Source organism: Mustela putorius, unplaced genomic scaffold (assembly GCF_011764305.1).
Source record: "Mustela putorius furo isolate JIRA1106 unplaced genomic scaffold, ASM1176430v1.1 tig00003942_pilon_pilon_pilon, whole genome shotgun sequence".
NCBI lineage: Eukaryota > Metazoa > Chordata > Mammalia > Carnivora > Mustelidae > Mustela > Mustela putorius.
This window is the reverse complement of record NW_025422087.1, coordinates 5,161,860-5,175,980: the sequence shown is the minus strand read 5'-3', so window position 1 is coordinate 5,175,980 and position 14,121 is coordinate 5,161,860. Positions and strand designations below refer to the sequence as shown.

Here is a 14,121-nt window from a genome sequence, read left to right as displayed (position 1 = left end):
AGCCAAGAGGGCTCTTTAAAATGGAAACATTTAAACTGTTGGTGAAACATCATGAAATGCTCTGGTCATTGGTGTGTAGGAAGAGGTTCTAGGCAGGTGAAGGGAGGAAATCACCCATCAGGCCTTTTCACATTGTGCGTGCTCTCCTCCTCCTACCAGGGCTGAGAGTCTCACAGGTCGTAGGCTTGTGTGATGGGCTTGGGATTGGGGGCTTACTCGGGTGAGGCGTAGCCTGGGCCCATTTTGAAAAAACTCCTGGTGGTGATCCCTCCCAGGCAGAGAACCCCTGCTCTAGGGGACACTGGACTAAATGGAAAGAAGTCTTTGTGCCCCTAAATTGAACTGTTTTCCACCAACACTTCAAAATGTTCTCCACCCTAACAGGAGTACAACCCCACCACTGAGAATGGCTACACTTTAATGCTCACCTTGCAGTAAAATAATTACGGAATCATCACTTAGCCTCCCGGCATTATCAGGAAGGCTAGGGGGAGTCCCTGAAGCCATGGTACTTGTTCTAGAACACCACGAAATATTGACATATTTATTTTTATTAAATGGTTTCAGACAATTTTACGGGCGGAAAGTATGACTCTAAAATATATGTATGCATTCTAAAATTACCACCAACTGTCCGTGAAAAAAAATCAAGCTGTCACACCAAGCCTAATTGGTGATTTCTGTGTTTTTCTGCTAATTTTTGTTAGCTGTGCTCACTTATTTGTTTTATCATATAAGTGTTCACTGGCAGACAAGTGGTAACAGTTGCTAAAATCTTAAGAAAAATCTAGGAGACGAATTTCAGTTGAGCACATTGAAGTTGTGGTACCTTTGGGACAACAGCATAATTTCATCCCCCCCCAAAACTGGTGATAACTGCAATTGTTGAATTTTGAGTGTAGAACCCCTGAGTCCAGCTTACGGAATAAATCCTTGAGAACCACTGACTTCAGTGGCATTTATTTCTTTTTTAACTGTCAAACAGCAACTGTGTTAATATAAATATAAATATATATATATATATATTCTTGACTCAAGTAATGGGTGAGCTTTATGGAATCTGAGAACCCTGCTCACAATGAAAAGCAGCCCCTGTGTGTTCTAGCTCTGGAGACTCGGTCCCTGGGTTCTCTCTACCCTGAACATGTTCTCTCCTTAGTCTATACCACCAAAAAGCCTTGCTTCTAGGCTCTGCTCACAGGCCGTTTGCTAAAGGCATATTATACCAAGGACAAAGGTGTCACAATGGAGAGAGACCTCCTCCAGATACAGACACAGAGCACCGCTCACCATGGCTCCGATTTCTGCTTGAGTACCTTCAGGGCCAGGGAGCTCACTACACAAAGAAAAGATCTTCAAGAAGCGCCTCTGATTCCTATCTCCAACTTCTAAAATCACCCCCCCTTAAATTTGGCTTCGTTTTGCCATCGGCACTTTCTCCCTTGTATTATTTTTATTTGGGTACTTACTTGTCCCTCTGTGGTAAGGGGCTTGGGTTTTGGAATCATTTGAACTAGAACCTTCAAATCATAATTACCATCACCGTTTACCAACTGTGTGACCTTGGTGAGCTCCTTAACCTCTCTGAGCCTCAGTCACCGCATATGTAAAATGAGAATCCCTTTACTGTCTATCAAGGATTATCCTGAGGCCCAGGAGAGAAACCACCTGAAAGAAAGTCGTCAATGTAGCGGAGATAGTATTCTCATTCCCTCTCCTAGATTACAAAGTCACCAAGGGCGGGGACCTCTTCTCTGAAGTCTTGGAATCTCTGCCTTGCAGTCAGCAAAGTGGTGTATGAGGAATCTGAGGAACATACAGCAGGAAAGAGCCTGAGCTGACCAAGACAGGAAGCTTGGGTAATTATTTGAAATGTCTGAAGTCATCAGAGGGCTTAAAAAATGTCATGCCAGCCCTTGAGGTGCAGAAATCAGAACTCAGGGCAGAAAGCAGAGAGCGAGAGCAGAAAGGAAATGAAGACGAATTTGGGAGAGGTCCTGCGGAATCAGGTCAAGTTCTGGGGGAAGAAGGAGCAAAGGCATAAGATGTGGTGAGCGCTAATTAACGCAGTTGAAGAGAACAGTGCTGAGCAGTAAATGCAGGCAGAGCGAGGAGCCCCCTCCCAGGCTGCCCCAAAGTAAAAAACAAAAGCCATCTCTCCACCATGGGACTCCTTGCCGATGAACCTGCAAACTTCCCGGCCTCCCTTCTCCATTCTTGGCTTTCTAGATGAGGACTGTGACGGCAGAGTGGCGGGCCTCCCCAAGATGGATTAGCCCTAGAATGTGCTCCTGGCTCCTGTTGAGGCCACTGCCCCTTGCTGAACATCCTTTTCCTCTGTGCATGGCTGGCGATGCTCATCTGGGAGCAGGAAATGATGGCACGCTGGTGCTGTTCTGCAGCTAGTCTTCTAAAGAGAAAAACAAAAGAAGGCAAGAAAACAAGCTGGATGGTTAGATTCTGAAAGCCTTTAAAGGCTAGCTGTTAACAGAGGCAAGAAAGGAAAGGTGGAGGCTGGCCATTCGGCTTCCCCGGAATGGAGATGGGTGGGAATTCATCTCAGGCTAATTTATGTGTATTGTGGACTTCAGAGTGACTTTGCAGGTTGAGTGGGAGATTCCAACCCAGGAGCAAAAGGAACACCTTGCAAACTCTCACCTGTATAACATTTTTTGAAAAGGGAACACCACTATGGGAGAATGTGGGAGAGCAGGCAAACGGGACAGGGCCACCCACGAATCTCTCACCATCCAGAGCAAATGAGGGCTTCTTCCCCCTCCCCGAGAATCAGCCCGTTAAACATTCACCAGCACTCTGCTGTGTATAAACAAGATCCAGGAGGAACCAGTTAACCTGCTGGAGTGAACAAAGAGTTTGGCACAAAAGTGTGGGCAGATAAGCAGATAAGGTTAATTGTATTATGTATCCCTTCATTAATGAAAGCCCGGTGGGACGCTCCTGAATTAACACCGTTTACCGTGCATCCTTGGAAGCCAGAGAAATGGCTTTTATTATTTTTTTCTTTTGTCTTTTTTTCCCCCCTAAAATGGAGGCCTTCGGTTGCAGAACTCCCCGTTTACAGGTTACGTGTGCCTGACGGGCATGAAAAGTCAAGTGAAGAGTCTGGTGTGAGAATTCAGCGTGTTGCGTGTAGCTGGTGGCCGCAGATACTGTGGGGGAGGTCAAGGCTGAGGAGGGGCAGTCCTAGAAATGTGGGCTGGAGGCTGGTGTTTTCAACCCAAACCTGGATTCCATCCCTCTCCCTTACACCTTAGAACAGTTTTCCTTCAGTAATCCTGTGTCCCAGAAGTACTGTTGAAGCCCGAGGGCGGTGAGTTTAACTTCATGGTATGCTTGAGAGATGGGATCATTATGGAGTTTGGGGATCGTTCTCCACACATTCCAGAAACTGCAAGACTTGAGGTCCAACCAGCTTTTCCAGCTGAAAGACCATGACCCGGCTTCCCAGAGTCCTGTGTCCATAAAATTCAGCCAGGTGCGATCCGTAGGGTCCATTCCGGTAATTTCAAAGGGGTCACATGGTGTGATGATAAAGATGGGGTGCAGAGCTGAGAGTCAGAAGACTGAGGTTCAAGGCAAACTAATCTCTGGTGCAGAAATCGGAAGGGCCTTGAGGGTTTTCTGGGAAAGGGCCCGGGGGGATTTTCTGGTGATAAAAATGTTTTGTTTTGAAGTAGGCTCCACACCCAGCACAGAACCCAACCTGTGGCTTGAACTTACGACCCTGAGCTGAAATCAACAGTTGAACACTTAACTGTGCCACTGAGGCGCGCATTGAGATGTTCTGTATCTTTTTTGGGAGGTCGTTACTTGCATATACATCTGTCAAAATTCAGCAAACAACAACGATGATCTGCACCATTTGTTGAATGTAAATTATACAGCAGTTTTTAAAAGGTCAGGTTCAAGAGCTGGCCCTCTTCCTTTCTGTGCAGACAAGTCCATCTCTCTGAGCCTTGGTTTCCTCCCTGAAAAATAGAAGGACCACTTACACCTGCGCCATGAGTGATCACATATATTATTAAATGAGACCACGTGAGTTAAATATGCTTTGTAAATGACAAAGTGCCGGGTACACAGTGACTTGTTCTGCTTTTCCTCCAGCGGCCTTCCAGAGCGAATTACTGAGCTGGTACAAATCTGTGGGCTCTGCCCTGCAACTTCACTTGGAGATTAGTGTTTATCTGTCTATTTTAAGGAGACTCTGGAGGTATCCAAATGCTTCAGAAAAGCAAATGGAATATGGATTTGCCGGGGAGAGGAGGGTGAGCTGCAAAGGGAACAGCTGGGGAGAAAGCCGTCCATCCAGCTGGGCGGCGGGGCGAGCCGGGTGCCGAGAGCGAGTCGCTGAGTGCCTGCGAGAGAGAGTCGTGACCAGGAAAAGCAGCGTGAGTAAAAAAAAAAAAAAAAAATCACATCTTGCCAAACAAACTGGGTCACATTCGTGATGGAGTTAGTCACTGAGCAGAGCCAGGAGAGTGTTTTCAGGGGGGAAAAAAAAGCATGTTTGGGGGACCATGGTGACTCAGCTGAAGAGGCAAAGGCTGCTTGGGCCTCCTGGCCTGGTGGGGTCGTTAAGAGAGAGGGTCCTTCTGTGGCCCCTGCAGAGTGCCTTGTGGTATTTTGGGTTTGAACTTGATCTTGATTCCTTAAAGGCAATCCCCAACGACCTTTACATTGGGATCAAGAGCAAGCACACATTTTAAAATGGAAAAATCTTAGCGAGAAGCCAAGTTAAACTGAGACCGGAAGAGAGTGGTAGCCATTGCGGAGTTCACCCCCCCTCCGGAATTCGAGTGGGAAGTGACAACTGTCCGAACACAGCCGAGCTCCTGAGTGATTACACTGGCAGAGTCTTTCAATGTAGCAACTTTAAAGTCAGTGCAAAGAGCAAATGCCCTTTGGCAACAAAAACCTAGAAGATGATTGAACCATGCCGAGATGAAATTTAAAATTGTCGGCCACTAAAATAAAGTTAGAATAGGGAAAGAAGTAGCAGGAAGAAACAATCTACAAGACAAATCTGATGTGTGAAATTTTGATTTGATCCTCATTATAAAATTTTTGGTGCTTTCTGCTAGATGGCTCTGCCAAGAAATGTGATATGTTGAAAAAGAAGAGAAAATGTACTCTAGATGCTGAGGCTATAAAAGGCTGTTTAAAGTGATAGGAATCAGTCGAGGTTCTCCCCATGACCAAGGTTATAAAATTAGGATCTTAGAGCTACCAAATCTGGGTGAGGGAAAAAAAAAACCCCTCCAGTAAAAGCCATATCTAAATTTATCTTAATATAACTTACATTTTCCCACAATGTTTGTCTTTTCTCTGGGCATGTAGGATTCCTTATGCTGTTAATTCCCTCCCGAAGAGCTGTCCCTGCTGGAGCCAGGAGGGGAATGTGGGGTGAGGAGGCAACGGTGAGGAAGCAGGGGAGGGGGTCTTTCCTACAACCTCTGAGTAGGAAAGAGAGTGCAGTGAGACGGGGATGCTAGCATGTGGGGTGGGCATCACTGTGTTGATGTCCGGTGCTCAGGATGCTGAAGGACACCTGGCTGGGAGCAGCCTTCCCCACCTAGGTCTTTGCCTCACTGGTAATCGGATGCCTTCAACCTGCGCCTCAACATTCGGGTGATTCCATGATTCCATTTCTAGCTGTATCACTCTTAATGAGTAGGTGGCGTCTTCTGTGTGCTTCTTTGCCCCTTTCCTCCCATATTCTTGGCAACAGTTGGACACACATCTTTCTCTCCTGAGTCCCCATGGGCTGTGAATCACAAAGGAATCTCATTATCTCTCCCCAGCTTCAGAGGGAGGTTTGGGTTTGAACCTCGGGCGGTGACTTATCGGCCATCTGGAAAACCTCCATGAGTGCTGAGTTTCCAGAGAGGTGGCGTGGAGCAAGTAGCCAACACACAGGGGCTATAATTAGCTGCTTCACATTTTTGCCAAAGACTGGTGGTAAAATAGCCAAATCAACATGCAGTTATCTTTTGATAGAAGGGAACAAGTAAGAGAGATCAGAGGGTCCTCAAAGGCTGTGTTTTTGTCCCAAAGCAACTTCCCCAGTACAAAATGAGCTGCCCTTGTGTGTGAGAGCGTGATCTAATATGAAATGTATATGTGGTCTTCAAGCCTGGTTCTTGGAACAGGGTCTTCTTAAACCCTTGGAATTTCTTGAATGATAGGAGTGCCAGGAGCTTCTTTTGTTATTCATAACAAGCCCCTTTCAACCACACCTGAGCTTACAGCTAATGAAGTGACTTCATGGCTTCAGGCTGGGAGCTGTTTGCCGGATGGAACCAACTCTGTGATAAAATGATTGGAACTTTCAGCTCAATCCCCGGACCTGGGAGGGGAGAGGTACTAGAGGTGGAAGTAATCGCCAATGACCAATGATTTAATCAGTCATCCTTAGTAATGCAACCCTTCATAAACAACGGTGTTCAGAGAGCTTCCTGGTCAGTGTACACATCAGAGTGCGGGCGGGTGGCACACCCAGAGAGGGTGTAGAAGACTCACAACCCTGGCCTCCTTCCATTCAATACCCTGCTCTATGCATCGCTTCCATTTGACTGTTCATTTGTATCCTTTATAATGCCTTTCACAATAAACCTGAGTTCTGTGAGCTGTTACAGAAAATTCTTGAAACTGAGAAGGGAGTTGCAGGAACCTCTCAACTCTACAGCCACTGGGAGGGCCCCAGGATGTGCCATTGGTTGCTGACGTGGGGACAGCTTTATGGGACTGAACCCTGAGGTTGGGAGCTCCATAGTAATTCCGGAGAAACAGTGTTAGAATTAAATCATAGAACACCTAGTTGGTGTCTGGAGAAGTGGAGAGCTGTTTGGTGTGGGGGAAGAACCAAACTCACTTAGTGTCAGAGTGTCCTGAATGCAAACAGCCTATGGAACAGATTTAGGAGTCTGTGAGGCCCACAGTGAGGCCCCCACCAGGACTGGGGCAGAACAAGGTAAATTCTGATGGTGTCTGAGTTTTTTGGTGACAAGCAGTTTTTTGGTGCACTTACTTGGAAGAGGACTTTGGAAAGGTCTGGAGTAATGGTGGAGGCTGAGGAGCCCGGCCTCAGGAAGAAAGAAGGCTGTTAGCAAGAATGAATGGACAGACTCTCTGTTCCCCCATCAGAACTTCTAAGCTGCAGTGTTTTCTCTCCTTCTCTCAAAGACTCCAAACCCTAGGAACCAGTCTGCATGGCCCAGATTGGGTTCTAAGCGCCAGTATCCTCCCAGTAGGAGGGGCTCAGGGAGAATCTTTGACAGGCCCTCAAGACTTCTCAGAATGGGGGGAGGGTAAATTCCCTAAAGGAAATCAGGGTGCTTTTATAAAAACCCCCAAAGTGGAAAGGCCTGTATAACAGGCCAAAGCAAAGATCTCTGGCATGCTGACTTTAGGCTCCACTGTTATAACAAAGTGTAGAAAAACAAGGAAATGATTCCATCTTACCCTTCCCTGGCCAGGATCAGGCCCAGTTCTGGGAAGCACGCTGTCGGAGGCCTTTGACTGCTTGGGAGGTGTTCAAAAAGAGCAATTAAGACAGTGAACATCTGGAAAACATGACACATAAGAAATGGTTGGAAGACGAGGGGAAGGAACCCAAGGAGGAGAAGACGGACTGCGCCTCTACTGGCTGTTCTGGAAGGTCTGGAATGAAGAAGAAGAAAAATTTTGTATTTGGTGGCTCCAAAAGGAAGAACTAAAACCAATAAGAGAAGATATTTCAGTTCTGTGTCTATAGGAAAGAGCTTCTAAAAAAATCAACTGCTGGAAATTAAATGAGTGGACATAAGGCAGGGAACTTGCCATCCCTGAGAAACCATGGATCTTTAATTAGCAAGAGTAGTAAGTACACTCCCCGTCACATTACAACACACCAGTGTGTCATGGCCCTACTTTTGTGGACCCCGACCTATGGCTGTCAACAAAACAGCACTCTGTTTGGCGACCTCTGCTAAAGAGTGCTTTTCCATATGTGGTGTTCTGGATGTGTCCAGTGGGAGTGATGATGGATAGAAAGGACAAGAAGGAGCTCCTCCAAGTATCTTTTCTAACCACTTGCTTGAGGGCCACAGGTACAAACATACCATGGGGAGCCCTTAACTTAGAGAACTGCTTCACTCAAGGATGTCTTTTGCCATGTGTTGCATTAATGTGCATCCTTCGTGGATCTCCCAATGCCAATGTCAAGCCAACATCATGCTTTACCATTGACCAGTATGCAACAAAATTATGTTGAGTCTCTTGGGCCATTCCTATTACTAGAAAGCCACCCTGTCGGTGTTGGAAGGAATTTTGTGGTCAATGAGTTTACAATGCTTGAATATATCCAGTGGTGTCCTTGACAAGTTGATTTGTAACCTGGTCCTGATTTTTTTCAGACACTTACAACCTCATAAACGAGCACACACTTTGGACAGTCTTGGTTGACAAAATCCCTCCTTACTTTCGGGTAAAATCAACCCTCTATGTGGCTCTATCTATCAAAATTGAAAATGCACAGAGCCTTTGACCAGCAATTCCACTTTTAACAATATCTATATTGTTTATCTATCCCTCTATCTATCTATAAATATATATAACATATATTACAATAACTGTATCTATAGATATAGTCCATGGGCTCAAAGACGTGTGTGCGAAGATATTCATTACAGCAAAGGGCTGGAGGTCATTTAAATGTTTAACCAGGGGACTGATTAAACAAATTATGGAGTATCTGTTCTGTGGAATATCAGGCAGCTGTTAAAAAAATTCAACTATTTTCACGTACTGACAGGGAAGTCTTTACATGGACTCTTCTGCCCCGGCCCTGTGGATTTGTGAAAAAAAGAATGTGGCTCAGTAATGTGTATCAGGTTTATAGAATCAAAAAAAAAAAAAAAAGGATACACACGTATGTATATTTAGGTTTTATCTGGAAAGATACTGGCAACTGTGCTTGCCTCTGGGAAAGAAAACTGTGAGACTGGGTCTCCAGTAGACATGAGAATTTTACGTGCATATATTTATGAATATATATCTAGGTATGTTTATATGTATATGTACATCTCTTTCACTGTCTCTCTCTACCCAACCCCCTTTTTCTTTCGAAATTTTTTGCCCTATAAATACATCATTTAAAAAACGTCTTTAAAAATATGTCTTCTGGGATGCCTGTGTGGCTCAGTCATTGGGCATCTGCCTTTGGCTGGGGTCATGATCCCAGGATCCTGGGACTGAGCCCCACATTGGGCTCACTACTCGGTGGGAAGCCTGCTTCTCCCTCTTCTTCTCCCCCCTGCTTGTGTTCTCTCTCATGCTGTGTCTCTCTCTCAAATTAATAAAATCTTTTAAAAAATATGTCTTCTTAGGCAGCAAAAACAAAAATAGACAAATGAGACTACATCCAGCTTAAAATCTTCTTTGCATCAAAGGAAACAATCAACATAGTGGAAAGGCAACCTACGGAATGGGAGAAAATATTGGCAAATCATATATGTGATAAGGGGTTAATAACCAGAACATATAAAGGAACGTCTATAAATCAACAACAAAACCCCCAAATAACCCGATTTAAAAAAATGGGCAAAGGACCCAAATAGGCTATTTTCCAAAGAAGATATTCAGGTGGCCACAAGCATATAAAAACGTGTTCAATATCACTAATCATCAGAAATATGTAGGTCAAAATTACCATGAGCCATCACCTCATGCCCATTAGAATGACCACTATCCAAAGAAAAGAAAAGAACAATTGTTGGCAAGGATGCAGAAAAATTGGAACTCTCGTGCACTGTTGGTATGAATGTAAAACGGCGCAGCCATATGGAAAACAGTATGGAAGTTCCTAAAAAAATTAAAAATAAAATTACCATATGATCTAGCAATCCCACTTTCTGGGTATGTATCCAAAAGAATTCAAAGCAGGATTTCAGAGAGAGAGTTGTACATCTATGTTCATTAGACCTTCATTCACAATAACCAACAGGGGGTAATGACCCACATGTCATTGAATAAATGAAATGAATGAAATGTGATATATGCATATAATGAAATATTATGCAGCCTTAAAAGAGAAGGAAATCCTGTCACATGCTACAACGTGGGTGGATGTCTATCTAGCTATAAATATATTATGCTTGGTGAATCTATAGATATAGTCACAAAGACGTGTGTGCGAAGATATTCAGACAGGTCATTTAAATGTTTAACCAGGGGACTGATTAAACACGGTGTGATTCTACTCACATGAAGTGAGTAGGGAGCCTGGTATGGGACTTGATCCCAGGACCCCAAGATCATGACCTGAGCCCCCCAGGTGCTCTGGAAATTTGTGTTTAGTGGGTATAGAGTTTCAGTTCTGCGAGATGAAAAGGCTCTAGAGATCTGTCGTATAACAGTGTGAATATATTTAACAGTACTGAATTGTACACTTGAAAATGATAAAGATGGCTTAAAAAAATCTGACCTCTTAAATCCTAGCACAGGGCCTCCTGGTTCTACCTCTTAAAGCTGTGCAAAATACTTTAGTTTTTTTCCTACTACAGCAGGCCTTTCCGGACTTCTTCCAGGGCCTCTTAAACTGATGATGGCCTCTCCTACAGGTTAAACCAGTGCTTCTTTACACCTGTTGCGCCCCTGGTCATCTGGTCTTACCCCTTCCTCTGGTGGATCCAGAACCTCCAGCTGAGCTAGCAGGATTGTGCGGTTTGATGCAACGAAGCCCGCACACTTGGGAAGGAGGCCTCACAGACATGCACCCCTGCCCCGGGGAGACGCTGTCCTAAGCACCCAGTGGGAGCATAGTGGCTATCTGGTGACAATATCTCAGAGTGGGTTATCTGGGGAGGGAAGGACCTCACGTGGGTGTGGACCAGGAGGGAACCAAGGTTGAGTGTGCAGAGGCAAGCTTTGCCAAGTGGGTATTGCCCTGACTTTACTGCATGAGTGTCCCCTATATGCGGTCACGCATTTGCTGGAATAAAAGAGAAAACCAGTGTCGCTTAAACTCACATGGCTCCTTTATATACTTTTTAAGGCCTTTTGCAGCTGGATTAAATTTGTTACTCATGGCAACTCTTTGAGGTAGGCAGGCAGTAAGTATTTTTCTCATTTCAGGAAGAGATGACAGCCAGAGGGATTAAGGATTTACTCTGCATCCTTCCTGGGCTGACCCTTTCCACTCTGCAGCCTGCCTTTGATTTCATCTAAAAACAAACCAAACAAGCAAAACAGAAACAAAAGCCAAAGAGACTATTTGCTCCATTGTCCCGAGTCTTACAATTTTGAGAGATGAGAATGCTTTCTAAAGAGATAGATGCAACAGAACGGACTGCTTCCAGATTATGATGCAGTCTCAGGAGTGCCGAAGGCTTGTTTGTGGGGGAAGTGGCCCTTCTTTGATTGCATTAGTGACACCTGAACTTGCCTCCCCTTCAGCTTCCTACTCCAGGGGAAACACAAGTCTCCTCCCCACAGCTCTATAAAGGGAGCCAGAACATCCTTGGGGCCAGGGGTCTGTGGCCAGGGCCAGACCAGCGGCCTACGGGATCCCTCTCCTGCAGGGGTTGGAAACCCGGAAGGAAGAGGGAAAGAGGGCCTCCGGCAGCCAGGATTGAAGAATGTGGATATCCAGAAGCCTCCAGCAAGCTGGGGGTGTGCACATCACCCAGGCCCTGGCTGTTTCTCAGCACACATGGCCCTCAGGCTGCACGTCTGCCTATAGTAAGTAACTTTATTTCCCCCCTTTTAGGATGCTCTCCCTAGCCATTTTAACCTAATTTCATCAGGATAAACAAGTTAGGGAAGTAAAAGGAAGAGGCACGGAGGAAAATTTCCTTGCAGTCTGGAACACCAGGGTCCCCCAGGGAATGAGGAAAGGGCTTCTCCTCTTGCACACAGAAAAAAAAGACATTCGGCTGCCAGCGACACTCCCTTGGTGTTCTAACAAATTCTGGGCGAGGGAGCGAAGGAGGCAGGGAGAGGAAGGTGGAGGGGCTTCTGCAGGAAGTCTGCTTTCTGGCCTCTCACGGATGGATCCCGGGGCAGGGAGTGATATTTAAAATATTTAACAAGCGGGCCTGGCCAATCAGAGCCTCATCTCCAGAGCCAGCTCCTGGAGGCCCTCTGCTGGGCTGCGGGACGGCGGGGAGGTGTGGGGGGGACCCAGGGGAGGGGCGGGGGCTGTGGCTGTTTACCCACCAGTGCGGACTTGTTCCCATCCATACACGAGGCTCCGAGCTGCCCGCGGGCGGTGGGGGTTGGGCGGGCTCGGAGCGGGGACGGGGTGGGGGGTGATGGGGGGGATGGGAGGAGGGTCCTGGGAGCCTCTCCCACCGGCCTGCGCCCCCTAAGTGCTTAGTCCCACGGGCAGCCCCCTCCCCCCGAGGGGGGCAGAACTGTGGACGAGAGTTCGCTCCCGTGCAGAGTCACGTGGCGCCCGACCATCCCGGGGGTGCAGGCGGACGCCCGTCTGCCCGAGGACGTTCCCGGGGAGGTCTGACACCCGAAGTGCCAGCGCATCTCGCTTTGCCAGGACGAGGCTTGCTTTCTCCGGGCTTTCTCACCCTCTGCTGCCAGGGGGCTGGAACGCGGCTGGAACGCGCCGGCGGAACGGATGCCTCGTCTCCACGGGAATCCGGGGCTCTTCCTCTGTAAAGAGCGGGGTGGCCGGGTGGGGGCGGGGGGAGGGGGCGGCTAGGCTTCCAGAACCGCCGACAGATGTCTGTGGGAAAGGGTTTCCACACCTGCCAAACCGCCAGCTTCCTTTCTCATTCTAGAGAGCTCGGGGTAACACGAGCGTTTGAAAAACGTGTCTTGTGCGCCGCGGTTTCTACTTTCCCCCCAGGCCGGCTGTCTCATCTCCTGAGAATGAAGAATCCGGCGGCCGAGTTGCCCAAAGAAGCACCCAGAACCAAGGTGCGCTCCCCCACCCCCCACCGGGAGCCCGGGCCACTGAAGACCAGCCCGGATCACGAGAGTGAGGGGACGCCTTGGAGCCTTTGTCCTGAAAGGGAGACCATAAAGATCCCTTTGGATTGTAACAGTCTGAAAACTTCTGCCCCCGGGAGGCTTGAAGTAGAGAGCTTCGTTTTATTACTTTTATTCTATACATATTATTTTCACTTTCAATACGTACATATATAATCTGAAGAATTTAAGCAGTCACATGTTTACAGGACTTCCAAAGAAATCACAACACAGTAGCCTTCTGGCCTGTTCTTTTATAAAAAAAAAAAAAAATTTTTTTTTTTTTTTTTTAAATTTATTTGTTTGAGAGAGAGAGCACAAGCATTGGGAGCAGCAGGCAGAGGGAGAAGAAGATGCGGGTTCCCCACCAATCAGGGATCCAGATGCGGGACTCCATCTCAGGACTCTAAGATCATGACCCAGGCAGATTCTTATCCCACTGAGCCACCCAGGCGCCCTGGCCTGTCCATTCCTATCTCTAGTTACTGATTCGCGGCTATCTATGAGTTTAGTTGTACTCCGGCTGCTTGCAGCGATTACTCTGGATAATATAGTTTTAGAACTCACTTACTGACATTGCTGTGGAAGAGTTAGGGTGAGGATTTTGCTCTTCCCACCCCCACCCCCCATACAGCTACTGACACTCCTCCCTCACTTGGGGACAGAGGTTCTATATTTCTTCCCATCTTAGCTACCACCCATTATAGGATGAAGCATTTTAAAAAAAATTTTTTTTAAGATTTTATTTATTTATTTGACAGAGTGAGAAGTCACAAGTAGGCAGAGAGGCAGGTGGGGGACAGGCTTCCTGCTGACCTCAATCCCAGGACCCTGAGATCATGACCTGAGCTGGAAGCAGAGGCTTAACCCACTGAGCCACCCAGGCACTCCAGGATGTAGCATTATTGATGAATCACCACAAAAGAAAGAAAGTACTTTCAAGTACACTATGATTCAACACTTTCTTATTCATGCTGACTACAAGATTCAGTTTGATTTTCAAGGTGTTAAAATGTGAAAAATATGTACATCGTAGAATATTATGTATTAGGGGACCTCGAAGTTTCTGATTAAATCACTGTTCAGTATTTGCATTATTTTAACTATGTGACTATCGTTCACAGTGTACTATAACCA

General features: G+C 46.5%; 1 long non-coding RNA gene across 1 annotated transcript; it reads left to right on the top strand.

Annotated features, from left to right (window-relative positions):
- Positions 1 to 3,873: 3,873 nt before the first annotated feature.
- On the top strand, positions 3,874 to 13,768 carry LOC123389035. The gene is made up of 3 exons (XR_006603567.1): positions 3,874 to 4,409; positions 10,620 to 11,739; positions 12,863 to 13,768. It is a non-coding gene; the product is annotated as an uncharacterized LOC123389035 (long non-coding RNA).
- The last annotated feature ends 353 nt before the right edge of the window (positions 13,769 to 14,121 follow it).